Genomic DNA, 15,679 nt, shown 5'->3' with positions numbered 1-15,679 from the left:
ATGATATTTTTATGCTTTATTTCACTTAAAAAAATGTTTCAGTAAATCTTTCCTTAGTGATTTAAGCATGTATCAAACTGTGATATGAACAGTTGTACTATTTTGTTCACTGGTATTAGCCATTTCAGAGCTTTCATGTCTATATTAGCACATTTTAATGACTATCCCCAGAATGAAGAGGTTAACAAAACCTTTCCAGAGCTCCTACTGCTATCTCTAATGCATTTTTATTAGTTTACTGCAATGGGAAATTCCAGTCTTGCCTCAAGAAGTGAACAAGAACCTCAGAATGTTACAATGTCAAAATTTCCTGAGATTCACTCAATACCACCACTTTCTCCTGATAACTACTTAGTTACACTCTATTCAGGGAAAGCTCTTAGCAATTTGTGGTACCCATGACCATCCTGAGCTAACATATTTCCCAACAACAGGAATTTAAGTTCCTACCCAACAGCAGGGGTTCAATTTTAGTGTTAAGAGAGGGAATATTTCAATTACCATTTTTCAGCGATCTGTGGTAATAATGTCATGGGACATATTCTATTTTCACTTATCGAAATGTAAATTTAGCATAAGTTTTCCAGTGTACTTTTACATCTAGGCTGAGATGAGAATTTGAGTTCAAAATTTCATTTGTAATATTCCTACAAAGATCACTTCCAAGTGCTTAGTGGGAAATGCTGTGGGCATTATTCTTCCTATGAGATTTTGCTTAATAGTCTGGAAAGAGGGAAAGATCCCCAATTCTGTAAAGCACTGTAATCATAGTAGTAATGATGATGTCAGAGAGCATTTATGTATCAGATTTTTTTTTAACCTATTAGACTGTCAGAAAAAAATCCACTTAAAAATATACGTTTATACCACATAATATTTAGGACTTCTGGGTATTACTTCACTTTGCTTTGCATTTGTAATAGCCTGAACACAATCACAATCATATAGTTTATGAGTCATTTTTGTGTGTGTGCAAAAAATTTTCTTTGTGAATGCAAAGTCACATAAAAGTCTAGTTGATATTTTAAGTATATCTATATACAGTTGTCACATACAACTTTATTTTCCACATACAAATATGTACATACATGAACATACTATTTTAATTACATAAATATAAATTTAGGATGTTTCTTCCAGTGTGTGTTTACACCTGGAAACAGCTGTGACATGTAAAAATGTAATAAAATAAAATTAAATTAAATCAAAGCCTTTTGAATGGACAGTAAAGCACTATCTATAGTAGTAAAGTTAGTGGGACCAATGCACCCATAGTGTGAAATTATTAGCACAACCTTCAGCACACCTTTGGCTGATGCCAACCAGTACTCTATGCAGTAGTGCACAGACACAGTCAACAGCCATCACAGGAACTGTTCACAATAGGCAGCTTGAATCCAGCCAAACTATTCTGGAGAGTAAGAGAGATGTGCTAATTGATCTCACAAAGAACAGGTATGATCCTATAAATTAAAATATGCTAATTAAATCTTTTTTTTTTTTGGCATAAAAACGTAAAAAAGCACAAAATAAAAAATAGTAATTCTGGAACACGTTTGTCAAAACTCTGCAACAACAGTAGCTGCCTTAACTACTTTCCTAGTACCTGTGAATAACATCAAGAAATAGAAATGTTTGCATTTTGTGTATGTACATGTGTGTATTTATGTAAAAATGTAGCCTTTTTTTTTTAAATAGTAAACTAAAATGGCAGTTCATTGGCATAAATAGAAAAAGGTCAAAGCCCCAGCACACAAGGTCAGCTTTTAAAAAAGAAATGGAAACTAGCTGCAGATATCACTGGCTTAGAGATTATTTCAAAAGAAAACAAAAGCCTCTAATTTTCTTCTACCGAGATAATATCAAAATAAAATTTTAATCTGATATTCCTGGACAGGATACTACACAGGACATGTAATGCAGATTACCCTCAAGTAGGCCTGATCAGATGATAAATGCTGAAACTGCAGTGAGTAATATACTAACTTCTCTGGCATCTTCCTGGAACATGATGACTTAGAAGGAGGCTATGCTGACATTTGTAACTTCTTATCACAGATACTGAATTGGTTATTCTCCTCTACTGGATTTTGCCTGCTGAGATTATGGGAGAAGAATGGGATACACCCGAGTACATCACAGTGAATTTCAATCACTTCTGAAAGCCAGCAGACGGATGCTTGCATAAGGTACTTAGTCCCCAATCACTTTCATAGTGGATGTATTTATACCATTTGCCAGAATCATTCCTTCCATAGGCAGTAAGAATTTTGATGTCTAAAAATTTTAAATCATCAGAGAAACACCAAAGAACATCACTTTTCCATAGCTGCTAGAAATATAACAAATTATTTTAATGTACTGCACTGAGACAGAGCCACCAGCAACCAACGAAATGGCAGCGATCAATCAGTGTATAAAATCCACGACAAAATTTGTAGCCTGGCATTCTGACAGGCTCTGCTTCTTAAAAGCAAAACAAAATTAAATTAAAAAACAAAACAAACAAACAAACAAAAAAGGAGTGATACAAACATACCACGTCTGCTGATCATTGTATATCTGAATATTTCCTTCTATAAAATATTGTTGTATTGATGTTAGCTACAACTGTAAAAACACTTTCGAGTTCCTGCACTCTCCACTGAAATATTTCTCATGCCACTTCTTAATCTACAATCATTTAACTTCAAAGTTTACACGTCATTTCAATATTCTTCTCTAAAAAATTATATAAATAAATAAATTTAATCTTAAAAAGTTTAGAATAGAATAGGTACTTAGAACAGGTAAATCTATAAAATGATACAATAATAAATTTATATACTGTATTTGAACATATAAACATTTTTTTTCTAAAATATCTACTGCTTTAATTGAAAGATTATAGTAAAGTAAATGCAACCAACTTAATATCTATGTGCAGATGCTAAATTCCAAAAGTTCCTTAAAGTATTAGTCAATTTAAAAAAAATCCAGAGGAGCACATTTTTTAATCTTGTATTCCTTTTTTCTTTAGAGTAATTAAATAATTGTAATTATTTACTTAATGGTAAATCTAATTAAGCATACTTGCTCATAATCATATTTAATATTATTATTAATTATCAATAATGGAAAAGGCATTAAAATGCAACATTGCAGAATCATAATTTTTAAAGTAAATAGTATGAATCAAACTATCAGAGGTAGCAAATAAAAATAACTTTTCTATTAGCATTCGACAAAACATCAATTACTGAAAAAGCAGACTTTTCAGGCATTGAAAATAATAACTCTAATGATTTAATAGTAAGCCTGAGGACAATCAGGATATTAAAAACATAAAAAAGTTAGGTACTGTATACATAATTTTTAGCAGGGTATGCAGGATTGTGCCTTTTATTTGTTTCAATATCAAATATTCTATATCAAGTATGTGATTTCTGTTTCTTTGTTTTTAAAAATGTCAGATAGAAATACTAAAGAGCAGATACATGGGTCTTTTATTTCAAAATATGTTCTGTTCCAGATCAGAGAAAAGGATAAAAAATACCCTTTTCAAACCACTTTGACAGTTGGCTTTTTTTCCTCTTTACAGCCTGCCCCCCCCCTCCGCCCCCAAAAAAATGACAGAAATGACTGTATTTCAGCAACACACTGCTCCCCAAATGGTCTTTCACTAGAACAGAAGTCAGCCCTGCATTAAAGCAGTAGCTTGGAGACAGGCACAACTAAATCTTACGTATCTTCCTCAAATCCCTTAAATCAAGAACTAATAATGCGATGAAATTGCTAACTGTGTGTTCATTCTGGCTCTTTCCTTGTTTTTTTGGTTTTGTGGATGAAAAATCTGTAAGAACTACCAAGGTGTAGCTTACGATTTTTTTTGACGAAAATGACATTAAGTTTCTGTGATGATAGAGAAACCAATTGCAGGAACTAGCTGTACATTTTACAAAATGATTTGTGTCAGTCTGAGATTTATAGACAAATCCATAGACAATGTCTAAAAAGTTTGTGAAAGCTAAGAGGATGTTTATTTATGTAAAATAACCATATATGTGTGAGAAACATCTAGATGCTACTGTACTGGAAGAAATAAAGGCTAATAACGTTCAAACTGATTGTTTAAAGTCCAGGTAATCCATACATTATGTTGTCTTGCATGGAGAGCAAGGTCATGTATAAGCATCATATTATAATAACCACCTGCTGATCTCCTACACAACCAGTGTGTGAAATAAGAAAGTTATAGAATGTGTTGCAAAACCTCATGGTACTGAGTTATTTCTCCTTATTGTAGCCAATACACAACTCTGTAAAGATCTCTATCACAGCATCTTATTCTTCACAAAGATATATTCAATTACCTCCCATATAGCTCTCATCTGCAGCTAGGCAGACTTTTATCAAGGACATAAGAGTCTGTATTAGTTGGATGGACTCCCACTGAGCCATTTCTGTTAAGATTCCCAATACACCTCTATCTCTCTGTTCAGACAGCCACTATATTTCCAAGTGTGCAAATATTTCCAAGCATTTTTTTCCCCTTGGGGAAAAGAAATGCATGCTTGTCATTTTCTCAGTTGAATCTCCTTGATCTACCCCCATGATTTTTTCTACCTCAAAACTGTCAGTTGTTTCTCAGCAGAGAGAGAATAGGACATGACTTTGAATTTACAGGCACAGACTTTGGAAACATAATAATCTAACATTCAGAGCACTATAATTTTTCTGTTTTCAAAATGAAAACTTCATGCACTAGAGCAATTGTGTTCCTGCTTTCACATCATTTAATATTTCTACAAATAAATTATGCATTTTAAGGGTAAAGAAAGATCAATGTCAGATGTGGTTTTTATAAAGTCATAATATAAGGAACACTGCAGAAATTCTAACAAAATGCTGTATTGTGTTATCACAAAGCCAAGACAGTAGTTTTTATTAGACAGCTTTTCTTACAAATTACTTTGCAAACAAACAGTGTTGTTAATCTTACACATAGGAATTTGGTTGATTTGAACTTCTTTAAGTTACCTTAACAATTTCACTTTTTATTATTTTTTTTGAGTATAAACATTGCTAATAATTCCTTCCCATTCTTGTTTCCTTTTTTCTTCCTGAAGAGGTTCAATTAAGAGATAAATTTAGCAAACCTCCCTCATAATCTTCAGCATTGACATTATGATTAAAGAAGAAGGAGCACTGCATTACCAAATCTGATGTTCCTACAATCACAACAAAACAAAAACCTTGTCTTTGGCACATTTATATACGACTTCAAAGCATTTATCATGCTATAAAATTAATCTACCTGGTATTTTCTCTTGACTATAAGAGTTCAAGCCATATTGGTTAAACAGATGTCAAACAGAGGACAAACCATAAAACAGTTAAAATAGTTGTGACTGCTGCCTGTTATCTTAGTTACTAGGGAAGCTATAAATACTTTCTTGTATCTCAGTTTGCACATTCCTCATTTTCTAGGCTTGAATACAGAAACAGCAAAAGCCATGAATATTATTTATGAAATGTAATAAATACATAAGATTTTTTTTTAATTAACTCTGATGTTTATTCACTGCAAGGATTGCCTAGGGCAAGAAGGACAAAGCAAAGCATCAGAATCTTCTGCAAATGCTTTACAGGTGAAAGCAAAATCTGCAGAAATCCTGATGATGAACTCATGGCCTCTTGTATCAGGACAGCATCACATCACTGTCACTATTTACTCAAAATAACTACAGTAAAGAGTTAATTACCATATTACCATATATACCACTTGTCCACGCTCCAGCAGTCAAAATGTACAGAAATACATTAAAATAGCTTTTTGTTTGTTTGTTTGTTTGTAGGTCTGCACTGTCATTTTTACCGATGAAATATAACACACTCAGAAAAATTGTAACTGACAGTACAGCTGGAATCTCATCTAAATTTAGTGACTTGGAAGCCACCTAAGTTAGTCATCTTATGCGATCAATGGAAAGAGTCCTAGGGGAGAGCACCTACTTAAAATAGATAGAATAGCTTGACTTCTGAAGGTACCTATCTCTCTTTTTTTGAAGTGGCCCTACATAAGTAACTTGTGCCAGATGACAAACATACTGAGGTGGGATGAGTTGGACCAAGAGCCAATTTTTAAAACAATTTTTAAACAACTTTAAAAAATGTGCTTCCTCATGAAAATTGATATTTGTTCCTCATTTTTATCTTGAGAACTAATGTAGATTTAGGTACCTAACAACAGGTATTTTGATTAAAGTACATTCATACAAATGAGTTCCAAATATTTTTTTCCTAGTTAATTGAGTTTTTAAAGGGAACACACAGTTTAGACTAGTACAGGGAAATTTTGAAACCCTGTGCCATCAATGTGCAGGAAGATAAGCTTATTTTAATAGTGCTAAATAAGACCAATATGCCCTAATATTAGGTTGAAATATCTACTATATTTTAATAATGAAATATAGACTGAGAATGAACATTATTTGGATAAATTAGACATTATGATCAACATAAATCAGTAAATAGAATTTTAATTCTGACATAGGAAATAGGAGGAAAACATCTAAGAAATGTAGTAACATGACATGTTCAAAAAAGAACCAAATTTAATATCTGTTAAAATGTTGAAATCCAGTACATGTTGTACACCATTGCATTGTAAACCAGCTCTATAAACATATATCAGCATCTTACCAGCGTTATTTCAAAGTGCCCTGTAGAAAGTACACTAATACTTCTAAACACTTCTAAAAGCTGAATATAGCAACCTTACAATTTGTGCTTTCTTGCGCTTCCCTCAGAGTGTTATGGCAGCACAACCAAGTGAGGGAACCTGTTACCTGGGGTACTGGGACTCTCACTTGCCATCTGAAGTCCAGAGTTTGGACAAAATTCTGCACTTAGTAAGAACACGGGTGCCATTACTGACCTCTGTCTGAACTCATAACATCCCTGTACTCCAAAAAATGCTATTATCCATTTCTTATGGACCAGAAACCAAAAACTTAATACAGAGAGCATGTTTAGAATAAAACAAATCTGAACTTTTGTTAGGGAAACTCATAACTCTTTTAACAAGGTCCTGTACTCACATGAATTCTTTTTCTCCTCTCACCCCCCCACCCCCCCATGAATACAAATATGAATATTCGATTTATACAAAACAAAACAAAAACACCTTTGATGTGGTTTCATTATTTTACTATTATTTGAATGGATTCATTTGCGGGCCATCTTGAAGCATCTATTGTTAGGTACTAGTCCAAGAATTTGAACTAGTATAACCCCAGGACACAGAGAGAGAATATAATAATACTGCATCATACAGAAATGTAATGAACTAAATCGTATTACTGGATGCTATGCACTGTGGATAGTAGTTTGAAATTATTTTTATTACCTCTGCTCTGTCTTTTAGATGCTAATCATTTATTTTGCTTAAACTCTAACAATAGGTCATCAGTATGCTTCTATTCCTTTGTCTTTACCTTTATTTTCTTTCTGTGTCTGCAAAATGTCAACAGATAATTTAATTATGTACTGCCAAGAAGACAGGTAAATGTTTACTCAGAAATTTCCAGTCTGAGTATCTCTTTCTTTAAAATTCTCCTAGACCCCTTTAAGGTTGTGTGATAAATCCTTAAATTCTCTTAGCCCCCTCTAAGGCTGTGCTGTAAACCAAAAATCTATTCATAGCTTGGGTCATTAATGAGTAAGTATATTCCTTCCTTTACAAAGAGCTAGCAAAGGCATAACGTTGCCTCGTTTTCCCCCTTCACTGTCAATTACACACAAAGTCACAGAATAAGCTTCTCACAAATAAGGCTCCCTAGCACTTGAATTATGGAAAAGTAGACAAGATGGGCACCACTTCATTTGTGCTCTTTTGTAAAGAAAAGGTTTCATGAAAAACAGAGAGGATTAGCCATAAAACTGACATTCCCTCTCTTTACTCTTTGCAGCATAGGTCAGCCATAGGTGTTTGCTAGACTGCTTCTGAGTTTACCTTGTGATTTTGATTCATGGCTGCAGAAATCAGCCTGAGTTGGGAATTTTGTTTTGTTTTGACACTATTTTAACAAAGGAAAGATCCCTTTTGGGAAAATAGAATCCAAAATGGCATATGGACATGTACTGCTATTCTAAGGCACAGGGAAACCTTGTAAATGAAACTCTTTCCTGTCTTCACTGTTTTACCTGTCACCATACATGCATAGACTTTCAAATACATATGGTTCTACAGAAAAAAGTTAATTAAAAAACAATAAGAACAACAAAAACAAACAAATAAAACAACCAAGAGTAATATACTTCTGAATCTTCAATGCTTCCCACAATCCAGCAGAAATAATGAAATTTAAATAATGTTATCTTCACAGCTTAGCATTTGACCCCTAGTGTTCAGCAGTACCTGACTTCTATATGAGAAAACTAGACTGGTTTGGTGGGAAGAAGAGAGACTGAAATTAAAACCTATAAGTTTTCACACTGTCACTTGGAAGGTCAGAATAAAAACTCAGGGCACGATAACTGGGATTAGAATACATATATTACAGGATCCCCTCTACAACTTCCCAAGGAGGGAAAGTGGAGAGCAAGGTGCTGGTGTCTTCCTCCTGGCAACCAATGATAGGACACGTGGGAACAGCACAAAGCAGCACAAAGGGAGGTTCAGACATCAGGAGAAACTTTTCTGTGAGGGTAGTCAAACACTGGAACAGTCTTCCTAGAGAGGCAGTTGATACACCGTACCTGTCACTGTTCAAGACACTTTTGAATAATGCTGTCAATAATATGCTTTAACATTTGTTTAGCTCTGAAGTGGTCAGTTGGACTAGATGATCTTTGAAGGTCCCTTCTCAGTGACCTATTCTATATCTGAGTAAAATTCCCATGTATGTGAATATTATCCTTTTGATCTCTGTTCTACTGCCTACTCCAGAAAAAATCTCCCTCCTAAAACAAATAGTTTATCAGATTGACTTTATTTGGCTCTCAAAACAGCTGTTCATGAAGCCAACATGCAAATGATTCATTTAAAGCTCATGAGATGAGCTTACTTAAACAGAATCTTTGTATTTGAAACAAACAAAAAATGGAGAGAGAAGCTTTTGGAGGCAATTGCTTCCATCTCATGTTTTCTTTGATTTAAGCCCTTATTTCTTAATACTAGTTAGCTACCCTATGGTCCATGTAAGAGTCCCTTCAAAAAACATTTCAAATGTAAGCTTAGAGAGGGGAAAAAAAAAAAAAAAGTAGACAATCATAACAGCATGGAAAGATGGAGCTTTCCTATCCACATCTCCCAGTGTCTAAAATGTGCATTGCTTTTGATGAAGAGGAAAAGGAACATACAGAGCATCATTTTTACTTGACAAAGTTCTCCCAAAACATTTTTTCAATTATTAAATAAAAGACTCAGCCAGAAACTACAGTACCAGAATGATTTAAGAAACAGCTCTTCTTTCTGACTTCCAAGCACAGTTCTAGGGGGAAAAAGACAGACAGACAGAAAGAAAAAAAGAACTCTGTTCTTTTCTAGGAGAAAAGTCTAGCTTAAATACTAGACCTTTCCTTTGGGAGACAAAATAAATATCTGCAGTTTTCCACTACAGAAAAAAGTGGTAGGCACAAAAATGTCCTTACCACAAGCTGGATTTCCTTTTCTCATGAGATGGTTCTTTTTCATCCTCCAGATTATATGCTTTTGCCTTAAACATGGGATACATCTTAAAACTAATCAGATATGCATTGCTGTCAATAGTCAAAATGCCTGCTAACTGAGCTAGACACTTCACTGACAGCAATGAAGTGGATCTGCAATTCTTTCTTATTGTGATGAACCAGAAGTTGTTGATTAAAACCTTTAAACCCCTGCTTTGTAAATAAACTAATGTTTATCTCTAAAAGTTGTAGCAAAGTTGAAGGTAAATCTCTATGATGATGTCAAAAATAGGAAAGACAGCGAAATGTTTTCTTCAGAGATCTCAGGACTCTGAGGCATGCCCTTGATCCAGATTAGTATGGCTTTGATGATATTCTTAAAATGTGGGAAAAAAATAAAAAATTACCAGCTCAGTGAGAATTTTAGAAAGGCCAGAGATGTCTTCCCAAGAACAGTAAGGATTTAAAAAAAAAAAAAAAAAAGATATTAACATTTCTAGACACATTTTTCTTTATTTTACACTTCCTTTATTCAGGATGTTTTTCTACTCTATATAATAGATTTTTTTTTCCTCTGGTATGGCTGTGAAATATGAACAGAAATACTACAAATTGAGCATTCAGCTTCTATACATTTTGTTTTCTTACAATACACAGCTTCAGAATGATGCCTAATTATTAACTGAAATCCCATTTGTACCCATAAACCAAAAATGTGGTTGCTGATTTGAAACGTTCCTACCACACTGTGAATACTGCAATCTGAAAATGAATGATATTATCTACCACATTTACACAGAGGTAGCTGGGGAGTATGCTTTCAGGCAAATCTTGTAATTTGGAGTTTTAATGCTAAGGTGACTTTAAAAAAGTTTTTTAAAATGTTCTTTGAAGCCTGAAGAGTCCTTCTGACTTTTTTTTTTTCCCACACTGCCCACATGCTATAGTATTAGCTGACCTTTTGTAAAAGACCTTTCTTTATGTGAATACATGTTGCATATACAGCAGCATTCTGCACAAACTTCGTGTTCCTTAAGGTACATGTTAAGGAATCTACTAACACTGGTAAGAGCTGTACATTTCATCACGCACAAAGAAACCTTATCAAGCATATGTTAGTATTAATTTTGCATTAAAGATTATTGGTAAGGAAAAAAAAAGTTATTTTTTCAGTAAAGGCAAGATGCATTTTATGACTTCAGGTTTCAGGGAAATTTCTGACCATCTCTTACACTGAATTTATCAAGTTCGTTATGATAAATGGATGTTGTCATAATCTTTCATTGTCACAGTGCACTGCTGCCCTAACAGCATCTACTCTTGTAAAACAGAACTGCAATCAGAAAGTTCAAAATTAATAGCTGTGAAATCTCAAGCACTCATAAGCATGTGTTTTTATCACTTCCATGCTGCGCAGATAGGGTACTCTTGTTATTTATTATTTGTGACAGTGAACAATTCCCACTTGCTTTAGTGAAAACGTGAAGAGCTGTTTGCATAACTAGCAAGGTGAAAAATAGATTTTGAACTGTTGGAATCATTTCACAAGAACAATGTACATAGATCAGCAGACAGTTTGCTTTCAGAGCACTTATAATGTGCTGACTACACTATGTGTTATTCTATGGCTTCCTTTTTTAAAAGCACTTCCTACTGTATGCTCTGCATTTGTGGAGAGCCCATAGGACAAGGACTTCTATGTACTTCAGTAGTCACTCATCTTCAGATTGGAAAAATGTAAATGTTCGTAATGTTCTAATGCAGTATTTAGCATGCGGTACATGGTTAGTGTGTGGTTGGCAGCTCACCCATAGAGTACTCCTGGATGTGCACTCCAAACAACCCCCCTCACCACCAAGCAATAGCACTGCTTCCTGCTGCAAGACTCAAGCTGTCAGATATGCTCCTCTCCCCTCTGAGACAAGGAGAGTATGTGACTTCCAGGTAAATACTTTTTTAAGTATCAACAGTACTTCATCTCCTATAGAAGGGACTGTTTTAAGAGGAGCAACTAAAGAAAAAATCATGGCTACTATGTTTTCCTTGAGATATTTTCTCCATTAAATTTCAGAAATGAAACACACAGGTAGTATCTCCAAACAGCATACATTTCAAATTAAAAAGGAAAGGTTAAAGATAGTAACTGTAACAGTATTACAAAATGTCTCCATCTGATTTAATATTAACGTACAGGAAAATCTATCATGTATCAGGACAGCAAGATTTGCCTGTGGGCAGTGCTATTATCAGCACACAATTAGTTGCAGATTGGAGACACTAGCCTTAGATCAGTTCTTGTGCCAGTAATCTGTTTCCTAGCTGATTGAAATCCAACGGCTCTTGATGAAATGCTATTTGTTTAGCTACAGACAATTTGATTAAATGTAAGGGTAATAATAACAAAACCAGTAATGCCTAACATGACATGAAATGGTGTAGGTCATATTTTAATTGAGACATTTCAGCAAAGAATACAAAATTATGAAATGAAGCAGGATATGTTACAAGAGAAGCTTTTATGGCAAAGTCATTTTCTTTTGATTAAAAAAAAAAGAGAGAGAAAAAAAATATTGTGAATGCTAAAAAGTCTTTTCTACTGTCAATTACTATAAACCCATCACAAAGTATGAATTCTTAGTCCTTAATGCTAAGTCTTTCAAATCCTTGGACTTACTTCATTTATTTTTTTCTTTGATAACAGATGGATTTTCTTTTATCCTTAGTAATTTGCATCAATAGTAGATCATGAAGTCTTATAAATACATAAAGCCTTTTAGAAACATTTGATAGAGAGACGGTTTAGCCAGTCCTTTCATATTTCTGTAACATTAATTCTCCAGGAAGGTTATTGTATAATTTGAAGAGTTCGGTCACTTTATATATTTAATAAAGGACGAATAAAGAAAAAATACATAAATTTAGCTTTCAAGGTTCCTAGAAAGGTGCACTAATATTCATTATTAGAAAGTCCAAGATGAACTTTCAATTCATTCAGCAGTGTCTGAAGGGCCAAATGAGTACAGTATCCTCCAATTGACTTCAATATCTCATGAATGATAATATATTTCACAATAAAATATTTCAAAATAAAATGAAGACATCTTCTTAATTTATTCTCCATAGAGGAATTTCACACTGTTGTTTAACTTTTCCTCTGCACTCAAGAAAAATTAAAAGGATCCAGAATACTAGCAACAATACATATATAAATATTTAAAGAACTGGTGTTGCACAAAAAGGATAGGACAAATTATGTAAGCATCCAGTGGTCCCTGTGAAATGCAGACAGTGAAGGTTGTGCAGTTTCGCAAAGAGCTAACCAAGTTTCCTTTACTTCTAAACTAAACCTCTCCTTTGTATTTTTCTAAACCAATGTAAAAAAGCACATGCACACAACACAGGCACTATTCATTTCAGTAACACGCTATTACAGACATGGCCTTATAGAATTTAAACAGGATGAGCTACTGTACTGTACTGCACCAACTTGCATAACTATACTGGTTTCATATCTGTTCAAGGGAGCTGCTGGCACGAAGTCTGAAACCCCATATCCTGATGAAACACCTCCTTCACTTCAATATTAGTTGTCTGTCATTCTTATGAAATATTACTGTTTATCGGCACTGTTGTTAGATAGTTCAGATATGATATTCTAGTCTGTTTTATATGTATAGTAAAATACATGTCCCAGACAACATGTTTTAATCTCTAGGAAAAATGCTCATAGTGGAAAGCCACCAGGAAAAATGGGTATTGCTCTGTTTTACAGATGTGAATTAGTACTTGCTCTAGAAATGGGTGAGTTTTATTCATATTGAGAAAAATGTCCATTAAAATAAAGTGATATTTTAAGGCCCTTAAGTTGCAGGACCCAGAATAAAACCATCAATATGCAGTCAGAGAAGCCTTCCGAATGAGTTTTCTAAATCTACATGACAGTTCTTATCTAAGATCTAGGCTGACGTTCAATGGTTGATCATTTAGTGACCTGTGTTAAATGGAGATTTCTAGCTTCTAGAGCAATTATTCCTTCCATAAAGGAATTCATAACATTACTTGAAAACTTTTCTTTAAAAGAAATCAATTACTGCACTTCTATAAACTTGTACTACAACTGTAAAGTAATTACATACTTATTGAAAATAGTATTTTTCTGATTCAACAGAGTGATGGATATCCTCGCCCACTATCACACAAGGCACATGTATGTCATTAAAACCAATTCAGAACTTGTGGATGGAGATAAGGAAACTGATTCACCATTTCATTACTCAAATTTTATGACAACGTAACTTCGCACAAAACAAGAGTGACATGATGGAGTAGGACACCAAATGTATGTTGAAACCTGTGAAAAAACGTGAACAAAAAAGATGGCAAAATAGGAGCTTCAAATATCACTGTAACTTTTTGGGAGCAGTTGAAATAACTAATACTTTAATTTGTTGTTGTTCTACCATCTGTATTTCCTTTTTTTTTTTTTTTGTCTGTAGAAATCTTGCAAACTACTGAAGTATTCACTCTTGTTAAAAAGTATTTTGTTTTTTTAAAAAGGACTCCCAAATATATTAAACAGATTTGCCTAGAAAATGGCCAGATTTTATCTGAGACACAAAGTTTTGCTCTATAAAGAAGATATGAATTTGCAGACTAGGCCTTTCTCACATCTGTGCCTAGTAAAAGTATCACACGACTTCAGGAATAACACCGTGACCAGTCAGGTAGCCGAACACAGGTATCTTGCTATCTATACTCCTGGCACACCCTTAGTTATAGTAAGAATGTGTTTAATACTACCATTAGACTTTTTGAAATTTCATTAAGGTTTCAGCATTCCAAGACCCTGTTACAAAGATAATACTGCATTTGGATGTATTATACCTTTAAAACCTGCTCTCCGTTATTTCACAATTTGTATATATATACATGCTAGTAAGTTAAATGAGTGAGATTTGATTTATAACATACAAACTGATAATAATGGTCTTCCGTATCTGTATTTTAATGTAAATTAGCCTCTGATATTATAACATTTGATTTAGTTTGCAATGATTGATATTAATTAAGTTGTATTGACTCCCGTAGGATTATCCTTAGGTTAACCCAACATGAGATAAACACCTTGAATGCTCTGAAGGTGCATGAAAAATCAGCTAATTGCTGTCATTATTGTTCCTGTTAAAATGGAAATTTTGTGCCAATTCAAAATAATTCATTAACTTAATATCAGTATATATGTGAACATATATCTACACATGCATGTTCTATTAATAGGCACACACATGACACACATGAAAACTGTGCTTAAGTTCTTATTGTAGAGTTCATTTTTAACCTTGCCGAAATGCATTATATTCACAAAGGTATCAAAGAATGCTTAATTTTATTTTATGTATTGTTTCTTTAAATAAAACAAATGACTTGGCGATTGCTTTTTTTGTTTGGCCTCAAGCTATAGTTACAGAAGAGTGCCCTAGAAGACATCCAGGTCTTGAATCATATACCTGTCTGTGCAGCTCTGTGAGGATGTCTCAAACTTTAGACTATCTAAAGTGACACAAGGACATATACATTTTGATACCTGAATCAGACCCAGAACACCGTGACAGCCTCCATTAATTCCTTACACTCATTTTTCAGCATAACACTGAACTTAGATACATCGAGTTGTATCTCTGTGAAAGTATTGTCCTGGTATAGGACATTTTTCCAAAGGATATGCCTCTGAGAATGAGTAGAAGCAATTCTGCCTTACATGAATATGGTATCCAGAGGAAGTAGGGGCCGCTTCTCATATTTTATACTGCTCAAAGGCTGAAAAGTCCTTGACAACTATACATGCATAGACAGAATAAATTATGGCAGCCCCGCCCCACTTCTTTGAGAAGTACTACCACAGAGAAAACACTTGGCACATTGCACAAAAGGCACATTCCCCTAGGAACCTAGCCACAACCACAAGTCAAGAAACTACTTTTTAGGGAGTTTATGGAGGAATCTCCATAGTCATCATATGACAGTA

General features: G+C 34.0%; 1 protein-coding gene and 1 long non-coding RNA gene across 12 annotated transcripts in view; one reads left to right on the top strand and one right to left on the bottom strand.

Annotated features, from left to right (window-relative positions):
* The window catches only part of LOC106039095 (uncharacterized), a 52,682-nt gene extending 38,714 nt beyond the window's left edge, over positions 1-13,968 (top strand). For 3 of the 4 annotated variants that reach the window (XR_010831006.1, XR_001209044.3, XR_010831008.1), the window contains 2 exons: positions 2,059-2,189; positions 13,823-13,968. This is a non-coding gene — a long non-coding RNA (uncharacterized lncRNA). Of the gene's footprint in view, positions 1-1,897; positions 1,970-2,058; positions 2,190-13,822 lie in introns of all 4 variants that reach the window. The other variant, XR_010831007.1, reaches the window with a different exon arrangement.
* The window catches only part of PCDH7 (protocadherin 7), a 280,634-nt gene that overhangs the window by 252,449 nt on the left and 12,506 nt on the right, over positions 1-15,679 (bottom strand). The gene's annotated exons all lie outside the window — the stretch shown is intronic.

Source organism: Anser cygnoides, chromosome 4, assembly GCF_040182565.1.
Source record: "Anser cygnoides isolate HZ-2024a breed goose chromosome 4, Taihu_goose_T2T_genome, whole genome shotgun sequence".
NCBI lineage: Eukaryota > Metazoa > Chordata > Aves > Anseriformes > Anatidae > Anser > Anser cygnoides.
Note: the sequence above shows the minus strand (reverse complement) of the source record. Positions and strands in the feature narration are given on the sequence as shown.